General features: G+C 39.9%; 1 long non-coding RNA gene across 1 annotated transcript; it reads right to left on the minus strand.

The window, feature by feature from the left end:
• Window positions 1–17,151: 17,151 nt before the first annotated feature.
• LOC102154601 lies at window positions 17,152–19,425 on the minus strand. Its single transcript, XR_005372917.1, has 3 exons — window positions 19,279–19,425; window positions 18,893–18,995; window positions 17,152–17,425 (listed from the first exon to the last, which is right to left on the minus strand). It is a non-coding gene; the product is annotated as an uncharacterized LOC102154601 (long non-coding RNA).
• Window positions 19,426–19,981: the final 556 nt, after the last annotated feature.

Consider the following 19,981-nt stretch of genomic DNA (forward strand, 5'->3'; position numbering starts at 1 on the left):
CTCTCTCTGTCAAATGAATAAATAAAATCTTAAAAACAAAAACCAAAAACCCAGATGTGCTGGAATGTGCCTTTATCTTTTTCGGATGGAATTCAAACTTAGCTCAAGTCCCCTTTCTGCTGATGGAAGGAAAATTAGCTCAAATTTGCCACTTGAAGATAACTCAGTATCTTTCCATTTAAAACGAGTGACTATGCATTCTGATTCAGTTTTCCTTCTTCTGTTTCCCTTTTTCTTGAAGATAAGCCAACTTCCCCAGGAAGCCCTTAACTACCCTCCAGCATCAGGGCACGAGCGGCTTCGGTAGTGTGGTTGTCCACATGGTCCTTGGTGAGTCACATACACACATCAGCCAAGGTACAGTCTATTTGGCATCCAGTGCTGGTGTCTGCAAGCCCTGCCATTGCTTCCAGCCTCAAGGTCCACACACACAGTGTCTCCTGGTTCCCTGGGCCTCTTAGCATTTTGCCACCACCCTCAAATCGTTCAGGGGCTTAAAACTCTCAGTAATCTCCCCACACTGCTCTGGCATGTGCAGTTTTCTAGAATACTGTCCTCAGCCCATCTGCCAGGGCTCCCTCAGTCCTTGGTTACCCAGACATCCTATTGGCTGGGTGCTATTCCAAACTTGAGATTCATCTAAGTAAAATCTGGGTGTTGCAAATACCTCCCCCTTGGTTTTGCCCCATAAGGAACATGGTGCCCTGTGCTTCTTCTCAGCACGCATTGGCATCTGTTCTCTACTCTTGTCTCCTCTGAGTCTCCTCTCCTTGTCTGTTTGGAGGAAAGACTGACCATAAAGTTTTTACAAACCTGTGAAATCAGGACAAATGCAGAATGAAGAAATAGCCTCAACCTCAGTTACAGGGGAGGAGTGAATAAAGAAAGAACTGCATATAAATGGCATGACTCTGGCCCAGGAACTTAGTCCTCCCTGGGAGAAGAGAAGAGGAAGAACGAATTCAATTTAACTTGGTGCTTAGTCATAAGAGAAAAAGTTCCAATGTGGAAATGATTATCATGTCAGGTTTGTGTTGCCCCATTCCTAGTTGGAAACCACGGTCTGTGTGTTCTTTGGAATTGAGCTGTACACCAAGTTACATTCATGCACTGCCGACTTTTCTGAATATAAATGGGGGAAGTCCACTACAGTTACAAATTGTGACACTTGCTGTGAAGGAAAAGTAGAGGATGCCCTGAAACTGTATATATAACAAGAGGTCCCATTTAGATTAGAGAGCAGGAAAGGCCTGGGGCAGGAGACAAGCTTTCTCAGCCCAACAGCAGCTGCTCCTACTGACAAGTCGACCTCAGCCAGTCACAGAGTGCTCACAGTCAGCTGGGATCCACCAGCAATGCTGGCTTCCCCTGACCTCTGGCTGTTATCACCAGTGCTCAAAATAATACCATCACATTTGGTGAAACCTTGATAATAATACACATGAACACTCTAACGTTTAAAGCTGCCTTGAAACTACATTACAGGGATGTTAGCAGTAAAATCCAGACCCTGGGGAAAGCTACAGGTCAAAAAAAATCTGTCTTCTTCAACACGAATAAAGTCAAAAGTAACATAGATTAAAAAAAAAAAAAGTAACATAGATTAAGGAGCTATAATTACAATGTGGGGGATTAGATCTCAATTCAAAAAAAAGGAACTGAAAAAGTTGATGTTTGTAGAACAACAGGGAAAATTGAATACCAACTGCCTAATTAAATCAAGGAACTTTAGGTGTGATGATTGATCTTAGATTATTTTTTAAATGTTTTTTTCCTCTAGATAAATATACTTCAAATATCTACAGAGGACATGGTATGATGTCTGTAATTTGCTTCAAAATAATACAAAAGGGGAAGTGAATGAGGGAAAGAATAGAACTGGAATGTCTTTAGGTTGATGGATAGTGGGCTGAGTGATGGGTACCTAAGGATTCATTATACTATTCTTTCTACATTTGTGTATATTTAAATTTTTCCATGATAAAAGCAAAAAAAAAATACACAAAAGTGAAAAATTACCTAGAACCTGCCTTGCAATTCTATCTTTCTTTCAGGTACAACTGTGTGTGAACGGATGGGACTACCAGGCATAGAATGCCTGTGGAAGGGCTGTCAGTGGTCTCTACGTCTAGGTTCTAATGTATCTATTCACTTTATATGATAGTCTTACATACATTGATTAAAATAAAACTACAGCATGTGGGTTACAATAGAAGGAAATTTTGATGGTAGCAATATAATAATATTAATAATAACAGCAGCAAACATTTGTTTCACTCTTACCAGAGTCGGGTGAGAACTATTGCAAGCGGTTTATATGTATTTAACTTGTTAAATTTTCACAGCAGTCCTAGAGATGGTTATTACTACTTTCTTCATGTTTAAGATGACAACCTTTGCCTAAGGTCATAAAGCCAGCTTCCCTCTAAGGTGATTTGAGAGGATCAGATAATATTGGTGAAACAGTGCGTGTGAAAATATTTTAAGTGGACACTTTACTTTAATATTAATTACCATTATTACGACTGGGGGGAGGAGTTCCAATGTCTTACATATGTTTAATCACACAAGATGAAAAGGAATAATAAAATATTTCAAAGCTTTGAAAGATCTTATTATAAAAAGACACAAGAGGTACACAATGATATAATGGATCTAGGTGGATCATCCGTGGTGGCCCAGACCACATGATGGCAAACTTTATAATGGATGGATCAGAGTAACTCTTAAACTCACTGATAAAGGTTAACCTGTAAACGAGAGATCAGCAGACGTCACGTGTCTTCTGATAGTGGTACACACCCCGATCTATGATGAAAAATCAAACCTGAATCAGATTGAGATTCTAGACCTAACTGCAGCCTATAAGAAATGCTGGAGACAGAGGCACATTAAACTGTTTAAAGGAACCGTAAGGATAGAATTAGCCAAGTTGAGACAATGAGAACTATTATAGGGCAAATTACTTGGTTTCTTCAACAAATAATTTCCAAGAAAAAAGTGGGGTAGGGGGAGAAGAACTATAATTTTTAAAATATCTAAGAGGTATGTCTCAGATGTAGGGTTTGGATCTTGATTTGAACAAACTAATAGTTTATTAAAATGGGAGAAGCTTGCTTACTAACTGGATTCTTTAAGTGATGAAAGAAATAATTGTTGTTACTTAAACAAGATATAGTTATTATGGGGGTGGGGTTAGGCTTCGTCTATTAGCAATATAAATAGAAATATTTGCACGTGAAATAATATGATATTTATGTTTAGTTTCGGAAATTCAACGTGGGAGGGGAGTGGGGCATATAGATGAAACAGAAGTGGTCACGGGTCAGTCATTACTGAGGCCAAGCAGTGTGTACGTGGGACTTCATTATAAATATTCACTCTATTCTTGTGTGTAAGCTTTTCTATAGCAGAAGAAATTTAGGAAAAGGAAAACAAGATGCACCAACTAAAAATATTTTTAAAGGTGAAAACAATGTTATTATTCTTAAATTGAAGATAATCCAGCTAAGTTTCCCTTTCTGTGTGTGAAGAATTTATTGCACATGTGTTCTTTAAAAAGGCAAAGGGTGCCTGAGTGCTGGCTCAGTGGTTGAGCAACTGCCTTTGGCTCAGGTCGTGATCCTGGGGTACTGGGATCGAGTCCTGAATCAGGCTCCCCATGGGGAGCCTGCTTCTCCCTCTGCCTATGTCTCTGCCTCTCTTTCTGCCTCTCATGAATAAATAAAAATCTTAAAAAAAAAAAAGGCAAAGACAGAAACCCTAAGGACTTATTGTTCTTTGTTTTTCTTTCTCAATTTAGGAATTAAGAACAAAAAAAACATATAAATTATAAATTATTCTCTTATTTAACAAGCATTCGCTGAGCCTTCACTAAGCGCCAGACTCATTTTGCCATATACATTTGTGGAATTTTAGTTACAGTGTAAAATTCAGATGGGGATATGAGGACACCAAGCAATTAGAAATCAGTACAATAACACTGTTAAGAAAGCTAGCTAGCCACCCCCCAGAGATTTGTGCTTCCCTCCTTAGTGAAGAGTGATTCCAGGGATACACAGGCTGAATCAGGGAGCACACAAAGATAGAGAGCCCTGTGACTAGTTCTGACCAGCAAAAGTGTTGTGACATGTCCCTCCTCGACTGAAGTAGCTAAGAAGAATTTTTGCCTTCTCCACTCTTCCCCCAATTTCCAATGCCTGAGCAACAATGAGGGCTTTGTATTAAAGATAGCAGAGGGGCGCCTGGGTGACTCAGTTGGTTAAGCATCTGCCTTCAGCTCAGGTCATGATTCCTGGGGTCTGGGATGGAGCCCTGCATCCGGCTCCCTGCTCAGTGGGGAGTCTGCTCCTCATTCTCCCTCTGCCCCTCCCACTCATGCTCTCCCCTCCCCCCCCATTAAATAAATAAAATCTTTTTAAAAAATGATGACAGTCTCCATCACCCTGGGCAACTAAATGGCCTCAAGAGGCACAGGGCTCCCATCACCAGCATTGGCAATATACGAATACTTCCACACTATCATCCTTGAATAAGTACACTTCTATGATGTTAAGCCACTGAGATTTGGGGGTTTATCTCTTATGGACGCTAGTACCCACGTCAACTGATACGTGGGATGTTGCAGTGTATGTTGCATGAATAATGGGTGAGAAATCATTCTGGTTGAGACGAATTAGAAAATATTTCATGGAGCTTGAGCTGGATTTTGAACTATAAACCGTATGTAAATGATTTAATGGAGAGCAGGGGTGGGAGAGGGGGTTTCCAGAATAAGGAACTAACAGGGGAAACACAATAGGAATTTAGGTAACAGGGAGACCACCCTGATGAGCAGGTGCAGGTTGGGGAGAGTGGGAAATAAGGATGAAGAGGCAAGGTGGGAGGAGGGCATGAAGATCCTTGAGGATCTAGGACCTGATTCAATAGCAACCACTGAAGTTGCTGGAAAGCAAGAGCGCCTGTTGAAAGGAAAATCAGTGAGACTAAACAGTGCAGGATGGACCTGAGGGAAATAGATTAGAGTGACAATCCAATTTAGATATAATTAGAGACCCTATTGGCAAACATAGTAGAAATGAAGGGGGTAAATACAAGCGTCACCTTAAAGCAAAAATCCACAGGGCTGGACAATAGAAGAAAAAACATGAAACTAAAAGATTATTCAATCAGGAGATCTGTGTCTAGTCCTAACTATGCCTAGTAGTAATTCCTCAAATTATAAGTTCTACTGTTTGAGGCATAATATTTAATATCGGGTATTTTTTCTTCCTCTGTAAAATGAGGAGATAGAACCAGAGGACCCCAAAGTTCTTTCCATCTGTAGAACCCAGTGGTTATGAAACCAAGAAAGAAAACATAAAACAACACAAGCGACACATCCAGCAGGAGGCAGAGAAAGAAAGTATTCCATTGGATGGTTAAAACAGTTTATTTGAACCGTTACCAATCTTTTGTAATACGATGTAGTGACGCATGATGCAGAAGGACTTTAACTCTGCATGATTTTCACTTACACCTTGGTTTTAAGAACAAGATCTGAATATAATTTGCCACAACAGTTACACTAGTTGCAGTACTCTCTCTTAGAGAGGAAAGTAACTCCCAAGTTTGTTTCCTGATTTTAAAGATAAAAAAATGTGGACATGCTTTTATTTTAAAGATAAAAAAGGTGGTTTCACACATATGCAGTGTCATCACCAACTTTATTATCATCATCAAATCACCGACAGCACTAGCTACTTTTCCCCCTAATAACTATGAATAAAGTGACAGTAAAATATTGCTTAGTTTTCTTTATTATTATTTTTTTTAGTTTTCTTTATTATTGAAGTATAATTGACACACAATGTTATATTAGTTTCTGGTGTACAGCATATTGATTAGACGGTTCTATACATTACTCTGTGCTTACCATGATAAGAGTAGTCACATCTGTCACCATACATTATTACAGTATTTTTTTTATTACAGTACTATTAGCTATATTCCCTATGCTGTATTTTTCATCTTTGTAACTTATTTATTTTATAGCTGGAAGTTTTCACCTTTTACTCCCCTTTATCTATTCCCCTCATCCCCCACCCATGTTCCCTCTGGCAACCTTGTTTTCTGTATTCAAGGGTCTGTCTGTTTCTTTGTTCGTTCACTCATTTTGGCTTTTTAGATTCCACATATAAGTGAAATCACATGATATTTGTCTCTTTCTGATTTATTTCACTTAGCATAATACCCTCTGGGTCCATCCATGTTGTCGCACACAGCAAGATCTCACTCTTTTTTATGGCATAATAATATTCCATTGTAAATATATGCACCACTTCTTTATCCTTTCATTTATCGATAGGCACTTGGGTTGCTTCCATATCTTGGCTATTGCAAATAAGCTGCAATAAACATAGAGGTGCATATATCTTTTCAATGTAGTGGTTTTGTTTTTTTTTTTTTAAGGAAGTACCCAGTAGTAGAATTACTGGATCATACAGTATTTCTATTTTTAATTTTTTGAGGAAACTCCATACCTTTTTCCACAGTGGTTCCATCAATTTACATTCTTACAAGCAGTGCATGAGGATTTCTTTTTCTCTACATACCCACCAGCACCTGTTATTTCTTGTCTTTTTGATACTAGCCATTCTGACAAGTGTGAGGTGGTATCTCATTGTTGTTTTGATTTGTGTTTCCCTGGTAATTTAGTGATGCTAAGCAACTTTTCCTGTGTCTGTTGGTCATTTGTCTTTTTAATAAAAGGCCTATTCAGGTCCTCTGCCCATTTTTTCACTAGACTGGTTGGTTTTTTGGTTTTTGGTTTTTTTGGGGGGATTGGTGTTGAGTTGTATAGGTTTTTTATATATTTTAGATATTAACCTCTAATCAGATATATTATTGCAAATAACTCCTCTCATCCACTAGGTTGCCTTTTTGTTTTGTTCATGGTTTCTTTTGTTTTGGTGTAGTCCCAATGGGTTATTTTTGCTTTTGTTTCTCTTGCCTGAGGAGAGATTCCATAAATATGTTTCTTTTTTTTTTTTTAATTTTTTATTTATTTATGATAGTCACGCAGAGAGAGAGAGAGAGGCAGAGACACAGGCAGAGGGAGAAGCAGGCTCCATGCACTGGGAGCCTGACGTGGGATTCGATCCCGGGTCTCCAGGATCGCGCCCTGGGCCAAAGGCAGGCGCCAAACCACTGCGCCACCCAGGGATCCCCGTAAATATGTTTCTAAGGATGATGTGTCTGTTATTTCTTTTAGAAGTTTAATAGCTTCAGGTCTCATATTTAGGCCATTAATCCATTTTGAGTTTATTTTTGTGTATAGTGTAAGGAAGTGGTCTAGTTTCACTCTTTTGCATGTAGCTGTCCGATTTTCCTAGCACCATTTATTGAATATTCTTTTTCCCATTTTATATTCTTGCCTCCTTTGTCGTAGATTAATTGATGATATATGAGTGGATTTATTTCTTGGCTTTCTAACCTTTTCCAGTGATGCCTGGTTTTCTTAGATTTATAATTATTCTTAGATTTGTTTCACTTTGTATCACCTTATAAATAGATCCCTAGGTGAAACTATTTATTTTTATTTTTATTTTAAAAAATAATCTCTACCCCCAACATGGGGCTCAAACTCACGACCCTGCAATTAAGAGTCATGTGCTCTAACCGACTGAGCCAACCACAAACCCCTGAAACTGTTTTGAAACGTAAGCTAAGTGCTAATTCCATCCTGAAAAAAACCACTGATACTACAGAAAAAACTTCAAAAAATAGAAAAATTAGTTACTGACATTCAACAGTTTTCAGGACTCCACAATTGCCTTCCTATAGCATTAAAGAAAAATATAGCAGGAATTTATTTTACAATCTTATAAGAGTCTGGACAGGCTATGGAGACAATATTCAACCCAGGATCAATTACGCTACAGAATAGAGACCAAGACGGATGAAATAAAAAAGAAATGGGTTCACAAACATATATCTGACAAAAGACTGGCATCCAGGATATATACAAAAGCAAAAACATAAACCACCAAATAAAATAGACAAAGATTTAAACAGACATTTCACAAAAAATGGGCCTAAAAACGGCCAAGATGCATAGGAAAAGTACTGAACGTCATTAGTCATTAGGAAATGCCAAGGAATACCACAATACACAGTGATATACCATATGTACCCACCAAAATAGCTAAAATTCAAAAGACTGACAACCCTAAATGTTGGCAGGAATGTGGAGCAACCACATCCCATACATTGCTGATAGAAATGTGACATGGCACAATTTTAGAAATCGGCCTCGTAGTTGCTTATAATATTTTTTAAAGATTTTATTTATTTATTTGAGAGAGAGAGAGCAAGCACAAGTGGAGGGAGGGGCAGAGGGAGAGGGAGAAGCAGCCTCTTCACTGAGCAGGGAGTCTGGTGTGGGGCTCCATCCCAGGACCCCAGGATCATGACCTGAGCTGAAGGCAGACACTTAACCAGCTGAGCCACCCAGGCACCCTACACTCATTAACTCTTAGTAGAAAAAATATATAGCTGTATTCTCATACAAACTGATTTCAAATCAGAATATTAGAATATAAGTATATATGAAATGCACATTCTTTTAGATAAGCATAAATATATCATTACTCATATGTAAATTATGCAAGTAGCTCTCATTATTTATTTGAGAGAGAGAGAGAGCAAGGGAAGGGGCAGAGGGAGAGGGAGAGAAAGAATCTCAAGCAGACTCCCTGGTGAGCACAGAGCCTGACACAGGGCTGACTCTCACAACCCTGAGATCATGACCTGAGCCGAAACCAACAGTCCAATGCTTAACCAGTTGGACCACCCAGGCATCCCTGCTTATATTAAGTATACACCTACCCTAGGACCCAGCAATTACATTCCTAAATAGTAACCCAAGGGAAAGGAAAACAATGTTCACAAGAATACTTCTACAAAAATGCTCATGGCTGCTTCTTTATTCATCATGGTCCAAATGTGAAAAACACTCAGATTTCATCAATAGAAAAATGGACAGACCAAAGGTAGGACAGTCATATAACAAAATGCCACTCAGCAGTAAAAAGGAACTAATTACTGCTGCACACAACGTGGATGGATCTCAACATTATGCTGAATGAAAAAAGTTTTGCCCATAATGGCATTTACTTTAAAATTCCATCCATATGAAGTTCTAAAACAGGCAAAACTAATCTGTGGTGGTAAAAATTAGAGCATGGGTTGCCTGGGGTCAGGGCAAAGGGGGGGGTGAGGATTTACTGGAAAGAAGCACGAGGAAATGTTCTACAGTGATAGTAAGGTTTTCTGTCTTGATAGGGGTTGAGGTTACACAGGTGTCTATATTTGCCCAAACTTAGCAAACGGTAAGTTAAATATTTGTACAGGTCATTACACATACACACCACTTGAAAGGAAAAAAAGGAATTGTAAACCAATATAGAACTCTAGTTACCGCTACATATGTATGCTGAAACTTCAGAGATGAAGTATACTGATAACTCTAACTTTTTGCATCAAAAAATTATGATGGGTTGACAGATGTATTGAAGAATGGATAAATGCACACTTGGGTGATAAAGCAAATGTAATAAAATGTTCATAGAATATGCACATGTGGGCGTACAGATATTCTCTATATAATTATTTCAACCTTTCTGCCTGTTTGAAATTTATCAAAACAAAATGCTGGACGGTGAAAGAAAAAATGGAACTTCAATTACATTTCTTATCATGCTGTTTGATCAAAAGGTAATAACAATTGAATAAAATAAATGTTAGAGCAACAGGAAAAGAGGAATTTGGCCATAAAACGAGGTTATTGAACATTTAGTGAGCTCCTAATTCCCTAGAGTGTGCCTGGCTTTTTATGAACGGTGTTAGATTTAATAAAAATGTTAAAACTGTGGACACTGATGTCAGTATCCATCACTGAAGGGATTTGCAGAAAGAAAATCAGCATGGGGGTGAGGGAAAGTACACAGAACAAAGGAAATAAAACTGAATTAAAGAGGATAGGGAAAAGCAAATGAAGAGAACAAAATGTACATTTTCGTTTTGACCAATTTCATAAGAAAGCAAAATGGCCAATTTTCAACTCTACAGAATCATGGTAGTGATGTTTTTGTACCCACATTTTCAGGTTTTGAATTGAGTGCTTCAGTGAGATTTTGCGTACTATCTGAATACTTATCATGCAAAATAGTTGCAGCAGAAAAATAGGCACATTGATCTTGGTTTTAGTATCTGTCAAAGCAGTAATCAAGGTAAATGTGACTGAAGGCTTCACTTAGAAAACCAAGGGAAGGGCAGAAAAATTCAGCTGAATGAACTGAGGTTGGTGGGGGAAAGATGTGTTATATCCTAATAGAGAGATGACGCTTCCAGAACTGAAGTTAAAGGTTCATCATTAATGTGATACAGGTCTGTCCGCATTGAAGTAAGTATTTGACTTTGTCCTTTTCAAAACAGATTTTCTTTGAGCCTTAAACCCTGAACTGTGCTGTGTCCCTGAAGATATCACAGAATGACCTATTTTTACTTGTTAATCCCAGACCTAAATGCTAATCTTTTACCTCACCTGTTAAAGGATAGTTTAAATTAGCTTTATTGATTGCAGAATTAGACACACACAATGTCTTCTATAGTCCCTGGCCTAGTGGAAGAGCATGAGAAGTATCTGAGTATGAAATAAATGCAGAGTGGTGTTGGTAAGGGGTTATATTTTAAAGTGCAAGCACAACATTGATTTAGTTTCTATTATGCAGATTCTTTTACTTTTACAGAGAGGAAAACTGCTTGCAATATTGAACCACTATTGTCTGCAGTAGGTAAACATAAAGAATCTTAAATCAATTGACTTAATCAATTTAACACATTTCCAGGTCTTTTTCAAGAAGGAAATTCAATATCTTGTCACTACAACACCCTCAATTGCAGTCTTGGTACACAGGTTGCAATCTTTTCGAAGATAATACTAGAATTTCACCTAGTAAACCTCATTTGAATGTAAGTACTTTAAAAACCTGTTTATTTAAGAATTAAACAGTTTGTTTTTCTGGTTATTAAACATTGTCAAGCTGTATTTATGAAATAGGATTCTGCAAAAGAATTATTAATTCAGAAAAGCCTTTCAACATGACATTCTGAAACATGTTTTTACTTGCCACTTAAAGCATATAACGTGCCTCATGCAGTTTCGCTGGGGTGGTTGGGTCAAGCATGGTGACACTGAGCCTGAGGAGCTGTAAGTTTCCTGGTTTGGCCAGTGGGTGGCTCAGAGGTCCTGTGCGCATGTACATGTGGGCTTACCAAGGGCACTTCCCCCAGATGTGGGTTAGCGATTGCCAGGAGACCAGAGGCTTCAAATATTCAGCAGCAGAGCATATGGCTTCTTCCCTAAGCCTCTATCCTTGGAGCCACCATTAGAACTACTGAACCAGGTAGGAGATACAGGACAGGGAGTAAGAACCATTAGGAAGTGCTCTGTCAAACTGATGGAGAAACACAAAGACAGAGACATATAGGTAGAGATTTATAGACATAAAGATACGTAAATATCTTACTTAACCATCATAAAAATTTGAATGAAGTAGTTACTGCTATTACCTCTTGCACAGACAAGGAAATTAAATGTCAGAGAAATTGGGGTGCCTGAGTGGCTCAGTCGGTTAAGCATCTGCCTTTACCTCAGGTCATGACCCCAGGGTCCTGGGCTCCATACTCAGTGGGGAGACTGCTTCCCCTTCTGGGCTTCCCCCCATTTGTGATCTCTTTCTCCTTCTCTCTCTCTGTCTCAAGTAAATAAATAAAATCTTTAAAAGAAAATACATAAATGTCAGAGAAATTAAATAATTTGTCTAATGCCATAAGGTGGTCAGAAATGGAACCTGGACTCAAACCCAGGACCCTGCACTTAGCCGTTACATGGTGGAAAGAGACCTGGGCCTGAGGGCTCAGAGAGGTTTCCCAGAGGAATAAGACGGGCATTAAGTATTGCAGGGATTGGATAAGCAGAAAAGGAGGAGGCCTTTCTAGGAAGGGATGAGCAGAAGCAAAAGGACAGATGTCTAGTGATGGAACAGACCTGATTGGATTAGTGGATTATTTTATTATGAATAATACCATAGGACGTTACCACTTTAAAGCATATTCATATCCATTTCAATAGTCCTTGAATTTTTTTTTTAGAGAGAGAGAAAGCACGGGTGTATGCGCACAAGTGGGGGTAGTAGTGATAGAAGGTAGAGAGAGAATTTTATGCAGGTTTCACTCAGCACAGAGTCTGGGGCTTGATCTCATGACCCTGAGTTCATGACCTGAGCCCAATCAAGAGTTGGATGCTTAACCAACTGAGCCACTCAGGCGCCCCCGTTCTTTCTTTTTTTTTTTTTTTGAAATAATTTTGAAATAATTTGTCTAATAAGGGAGAAGGTATTACAGTCCATCTCTGCATATATATGGAAATTAAAGATCAAACCTCCATCACGTGCCCTACCCATTACAGGGCCTTTGTACATACTGCTCCTTCTATGGAGAGAGCAATTCCTCTCCTCTTCACCTTGTTAACTACTGCCCACCCATCAGTTCAGTTGGACAGTGACCTCCTAAGAGGGCCTTAGCTGACTTCCCTGCCTTGGCCAAACCCCTCGGTATCTGCACTCACTGAACCAAGTGCTTCTACTTGTTAGGATTGATCGTACTTACTCTACTTACCAGTGGGAATAAATGCAAAAGGAATAAGTAATTGAATACACAAATCAACAGAAGCTAGGTCTGCATAGGGCAGTTGCTCATACACTCTCCACGTTGGTAGCTATTTAGAAGAGGTACAATCGGAAGAGCTGAGGCTATTTCACCTGGCAAAGAGAATTTAGGGGAGAGGGTCTGACGGCTGTGTTCAAATACCTGGAGAGCTGTCATGTTGAAGAAGGATTAGACAAATTCTGCATAGCTCCAGAGGGCAGAACAAAGACAAATGAGGTGAAAGTCCAGGCAGGCATATTTCATTACAGCGTAAGGAAGTTAAATATGTAACAACGAGACCTGTCCAAATAGGAAGCAGGCTGAGTGTGGAGGAGGTGCGTACTCAAACACAGGCTGCAGGAACACCTGTCAAGGCTGTTGTGGAAACTCCTGTTCTGGTGGGGAAATTTTTCACCACTTAGGCCTCTCTGAGCCTAATGTGCTTTTATAGGTCTGGGAGGGACTTGAAAGCAAATCTGAATTTGATTTGAACTGACCTTAAGGAGAGAGCTGATGCCTGACTAATATTGGGCCCTGTAAGTCATACATGCCCACCGGTGGGTGACACTTAGGTGCCACCGAGCAGGTCTCTGAGAGCCAGCCCTGCCACGGCGGTCAGAGCCTGGCAGCTGCCACGATGACCAGCAGAGCACCAGGAGCTGACTTCAGGGTCGCCGCCCCCCCCCCACCTCACTGCACCCCCAGTCTGCGGACACCCAGACACGGTGTGCTTGCAGATCTCCTCCCAAACTCCTTCGGGAGGATGCTCTTTTCCCCAGCTTTCCTTTTCTTTTAAAATCCTTAAAGATTGTATTTATTTATCTATGAGACACACAGAGAGAGAAGCAGAGACCCAGGCAGAGGGAGAAGCAGGCTCCATGCAGGGAGCCCAACACGGGACTTGATCCCAGGACCCGGGGTCACGCCCTGGGCTGCAGGAAGCCCTCAGCCACCAAGCCCCCAGGCCCCCCTCTTTCCAGCTCCTTAAGGCTACCTCTTCTGCTGAGAGCAATTTCACAGCAATGCTTCTCTCTCCTCATGCAAATATTCCAATACTGAGAGAGACCCTGAGAGAAAAACTAAAAAAACCCATCTTTTTAAACACACCACTTCTATCTTGATTTCACAAAAACAAAGACCTCAAAAATTGAGTGGAGGCTGAAAACTAGGAACCCTAATTTGGAAACCGAAGTCTCACGACACCAATAACGGGATGGAGATAAGCTGGTAGAAAATCTCTAAGCGTTACTCTCCGCGGGTGTAGCCCTGGATCAACACTGCCGGCTTTTCTACAGAGACATCTGACCTGGCAAATAACCAGTTAGCAGATCCTGGGGGTCAATTTCATTTGTGAACAGTGAGATTCAATATGCTGTAATGGTGTCAACATTTCAGGATAATGGATCGTGGACATTTCAAACCACAGTGGCTGTTGTGCGGTCGGATAAGACCTTTGGTAATTGGGCAGCCCGGGTGACTCAATGGCTTAGTGCCACCTGCAGCCCTGGGCCTGATCCTGGAGACCCGGGGATCGAGTCCCATGTGGGCTCCCTATGTGGAGCCTGCTTCTCCCTTGGCCTGTGTCTCTGCCTCTCTCTCTCTCTCTGTGTCTCTCATGAATAAACAAATAAAATCTTAAAAAAAAAAAAAAAGCCCTTTGGTAATCCAACCGTGCAATGTTTATTGAGCACCTACTATGCGCCAGGCACCATGCTAGGCACTGGTTAGGGGGAGGGAAACAAAATGGACATGGTCTCTGCTGTGACAGGGTTTATTCTCTAATTTAGACAATAAAATAAGAAGCACCAAATTAATACAAAACTCCAAACTGGTAGCAGATATGAAAGGGAAGGGTCAGTGGGCTTCTAAAGCCACTGGAGGCTTTCCTGAGGAAGAGACCTTTCACTGAGCAATTAGGAACACATGGGAATTAACTGTATGAAAGGTCAGGGAAAGGACATTCCTGGCAAAGGACACATCCCGAAGCTCTGGGTTATGAAAGAATTTGGTTCCTTTAAGAAATGGAGAGAAAGCCAAGATGAGCAAGAGCAAAAAGCCTTGAGAGGACGCCGAGGAAGAATGCAGGGGCAGATCCTGTAGAGCCTCAGCAGCAACTGAAGGTTACTCTAAATGCACTCGGAAGCCCCACAAGAGGGGAATGATGCAATTTATATTTTTAAAATGATTATTCAGAAGGTCAGACATGTGGAGGATAGATTAAGTGAAGGAAATAATCATGCCTCTTTCCACATAAATTCTCCATTCACAAAAATGACAACTTCCAATTTACACATATTAATGTAGCATGTTTAGAGTCATTTCTTTTAAATGATTATAAAAGCCTAACATCCCACACATTTTTTGTTTACTCGGCAACTCCCTCCCAAGGAAACACACTATTGCTAAATGAATGAAAATTGAAATCTTTTTTATTCGGGCATTATAAATTCTAACTCACATTAAGATGAAGACAAATTACTGTCTCCATGCAGAGGAGGAAGCAAAAATAAATGCCTTTTTATGTAATGTTGCATTTAGAATTTATCTCTATTTTATAATCAAGGGAAACTATGCACTTCCCTGAGGATGCTGGGATAGAAGCAGAGCTGGAATTAGACATTCGCTATTCTTGACTATTTCTCTCTGGATTTTGTTGCCCAGTACTATTTCTTTCTGTGGAGCATCGTAGGAGTAGGCAGTCAGTCCTCTTCAACAACATTCTCATCAAATTTCAGTGTAGACTTCTAGCAAAAACAAATAGATGCAACTGGGTAATATAATACTTGGGAAAGTGTGCTCTTCCCTTTCTGCCCTGAGAACAGGGTCGTCAGCATAGTGAGTTCATGGTATCCATCAGGAAAGGGGGCTGGGGAAAAAAAAAAAAGGAAAAGGGGCTGGAAACGTGTAAACCTTAAAGAAGGAATGCAAAGGCAAAATAGTTTCTGGCATTCAAAGTAGGATCATGCAGAAATCCAGACTATTTTCCAAATACCTATTTCCTCCCCTCTCCCCAACTAAGCCCGAAGGCCCATTCTCACGGCTTTGTTAGTTTGGTTTATTAGTTGCCTGTTTTGTTAAGTGAGGTTGATATGAAAGTGGGTGCTATACAGAAGTAGGATATCACATTAGGGGAAGTAAAGGAGAGCTTACTCTTTCTTAGTCCCAGAGAATTGTGGAAAGGAGAGAGAAAGAGACCAAGAGAAAAAAGAGAAGCAGTCAAACATGTATTCCTACTCCTCCTTTCAGTGAATTGCATTAAATCCATGATTCTCCAACTTTAACGTTCCTCAGATCACCTAGAAGACTTGTTAAAAGATGGTCGTGGGGCTCCACTCCCAGAGTTTCTGATTCAGTGGGTCTGTGGTGGGGCTGGAGAATTTGCATTTTTCACAAGTTCCTAGGTGATACTGATGCTGCTGGTCCAGAGGCCACACTTGGAGAACCAGTGTTGAATAAATGAAAGTAATACCAATGACGTAGGAGTTTGTCCTTGATTTTCATGTAGCGCCCTAGAAAGAGATCATCTCTGTGGCTGACCCTTGCTGAAACCTGGTGCGCAGCCAAACCTTTCCAATTCACCCCACATCAGGGACACATAAACCACATCCTCTTCCCATTATAACAGGGCATCTCTCTAAGGTGAGAAACAGGATGGGTGGGGGGACCCCAGAGATTAACCATTTTTTCCTAGAAAGGCATACCCAAAGGGTTGCCCAAAGGGCTAAATTTCCAAATCAAGCTGTTCTTAGATCACACTGGACACATGGTCAGGTTTCTTTCTCCTTTATTTCCCTTTCTGATTAACACCATGTCAGGCTTCATAAGGCCATCTGCTTCTGCCTTTCCTTTTCTCACTGGCTAAAATGTGGGCCCGATCGGGATGCTGGTGAGACATTTTCTGCAGTGTGAATGATAAAGGTAACATCTTCAGGAATGGCAAAGCCACGAATTAGGAGCCTCAGTCCCAGGCACTTGGAAGCCACCTTGTTGACTCTGGATTTTCCTTGTTTAACTCATTATGTTGGGCCCGCTTGAGACAAGTCTATCCTGCAGCCCAACCAATATAATTAGAAGACGAGCTAGGAGCTGGGTGAGAATACACACATTCATTGCAGCACAGTGTTTAAATTGTGCAAACACATTCCATTCTTCCACAGTGATCATCAGTGTCCCACCCAGGGCTTCTGTTAAATTAGTCCTTTTTTAATTTTTATTTTTTGTAAAGATTTTATTTATTTATTCATGAGAGACCCAGAGAGAGAGAGGCAGAGACACAGGCAGAGGGAGAAGCAGGCTCCATGCAGGGAGCCCGATGTGGGACTTGATCCTGGGACTCCAGGATCACGCCCTGGGCCAAAGGCAGGTCCTAAACTGCTGAGCCACCCAGGGATCCCCAATTAGTCCTTTTAAAAAAATTTTTTTAATTTATTTATTTGACAGAGAGAAAGAGGAGAGTGCGTGCATGCGCACAAGCAGGGGGAGCAGCAGAGGGAGAGGGAGAAGCTGGTTCCCTGCCCAGCAAGGGAGGGAGCCCAAAAAATGGCTGGATCCCAGGACTCTGAGATCATGACCCGAGCTGAGGGCAGATGTTTAACCGACTGAGCCACCCAGGAGCCCCAGTTAGATAGACTAGTCCTTCGATACTTCACTCTTCTCATTTCCACTTCCATCTCTCCTTTAAAAAAAAAAAAAGATTTTATTTATTCATTTGAGAGAGAGAAAGCACAAGCGAGGGGAGGGGCAGAATGAGAGGGAGAAGCAGGGACCCCGACGCGGGCTCAACCCCAGGACTCTGGGCCCATGACCCGAGCTGAAGGCAGATGCTCAATGGACTGAGCCCCCCGGGTGCCCGTTTCCTTCTCCTTCTTGACGTTTCTTTGTCTACCATCCTTGCATTTATTCAGGCCTAGCAATCTATGTAATTTCACTTCATGCTTTTTTAGTATTTCTTCTATAGCTGCTTTAAGGTCCTTACAAATGTCTCAGGCATTTTTAATATCTCATAAGAACTTTTGAGTATCTGAGTAAGCAAATAACTACCCAAAAGAATACACTTGTTTGAAATGGTCATTATCAACTTTTCACTTCTTAGTGAATTTATAGGTATAATTTACGAATTAACAAATATTTTCATTTAGAGGATAATATGAAAATTATATCCAGCAGAATCTTAGCACAGCATACCTAAGAAAGAATATATACATATATTTATGATTTACTTATATGTACATATTTATTTATATTTATTCACATATATTCCCCCTGAACTTTAATTTATATATGTACACATAGATACCTTCAATTGAATAAAAAATCCTATAAAATATATACTCAAATCCCTATTCATTTAGTAATCAAATAGTTTAATCAATTTTGTCTCTTTGTAAACTCAAAAGGCATTCACATAATGTTTAATGTTCTTAAATTTGGGGGTTTTGCCCCCCAAATAATGTATTATTTATTTAAAAAACCGACAAAAAACAAAAAAAAGACCTCCCGGGATTGGCACTCAGACTGTAGGACACATATCACTGCTAAGGTCCTATTCAGTCCTGATTGTACATCAATTTTGAAATATTTTTGGTGTCTAAGGAAGTCACAACTTTTCAGAATCAATTGCTCAAAGCAGCCAGTAAGTACTCTTTGAATTCCTTTCTGAATTGTCATGTTACTGACCTGGTTTGGCCAAGATTAAACAATTTGAAGTGCCAATATACATCACAGTTCATCTTCCTCCCCGCCAACTAATATAATACTATTTTGTACCTCCCTCCATTCAAAGCACCAGTAGTCAGGCAGTCCACTTTCCAAAAATAACAAACAAACAAAAAAACAGAAAACACAGCTTTAAAAAGTAAAGTAAGTACTCAGAGCATCATCAATACAAAATTATAAGCACATGTTAAATTTTATTTAAAATATTTTAGAGTGCCTTCAAATGTACCTTCCTTAGAAGGGAACAAGTATATATATATAGTCTATTAAGCTCTAATGCTTCAGGAAACCACAAAACAATCATTTTATCACCTGAGCCAGCTACTGATCATAGAGATGAGATTAGAAGCCATGACCAGGAGACTGAAACAATGAACATTTGCGGCCGGTTACAGGAAAAAAGCAAACCCAGAGACATATTCATTACCTGGAAACCAATGCGTAAGACAGAACTGGTAGTCAGATGTCAGGAGAGCCATCATGAGTTATGCAGCACACATACGCTCAGGAGTTCAAAGCAAGTCTTGAATCTCATAGAAAACAAAGGCCAAAGCAAGGCACAGAGTTAAAAATCAAGAATTCAGCATCATATATTTAGCACATCATACTTTCCTGTCCATTGGTCACTTGAGTAGTTCTAGTTGCAACAAGAAGTGTGTGGTTGTTGCAGGTAAATCAGTCCCACCCATTCCTTCCATCATAGTGGCCTCCCAGAGACTGGGGACTAAACATGCTGTTCGTCTTCACTACTATTCATCAGTTGGGGCTGCAGGAGAAAAACCAGACTGGTTACAGCCTAAATAAAGAACTTACATTTTCTCTTTGTGTCTGAGTTGTAGTGTGAGTTAAATTTCCACCCTGCTACATTAGCTATTGGCTGGACTTCAAGCAGAATCAAAGGGCAAAGAGAGTCTGAAATTAGACATGGGAATGTCTAGCTGGCCAGAGAAGTACAAAAAGATAAAATTAAATGAAACACACACACACACACACACATCCCTTTTTTCTTTTTTTTTATAGCTTTATTGACATAACATTCACATACTGTATAATTTACCCATTTAAAGTATATAATTCAATGGCATTTAGTATGTTCACAGACTTGTACAGCCATTACCACAATCAATTTTAGAACACTTTCATGACCCAAAGAGAACCCCCTACATCCCACCCTGTGCCATTGCTCTAGGCAACCACTAACCTACTGTCAGTATGTTTGCCTATTTGGAAATCTCATATAAATAGAGTCACAAAAATGTGCTCCTTTATGACTGGTTTCTTTCACTTAGCATGTTTTCAATATTCATTCATGTTGTATCATGTATCAGTACTTCATTCCTTTTAGTTGTTGAATAATATTACATTTGATGAATTTACCACATTTTATTTATCCATTCATTGGCTAATGGACATTTAGGTAGTTTTTATTCTTCGGTTGTTATGAATAATGCTGCATAAATATTCATCTACAAGTTCTTGTGTAGACAAATGTTTTTATTTCTCTTGGGTACACCTA

The sequence above is a fragment of the Canis lupus genome, chromosome 18 (genome assembly GCF_011100685.1).
Source record: "Canis lupus familiaris isolate Mischka breed German Shepherd chromosome 18, alternate assembly UU_Cfam_GSD_1.0, whole genome shotgun sequence".
Lineage (NCBI taxonomy): Eukaryota > Metazoa > Chordata > Mammalia > Carnivora > Canidae > Canis > Canis lupus.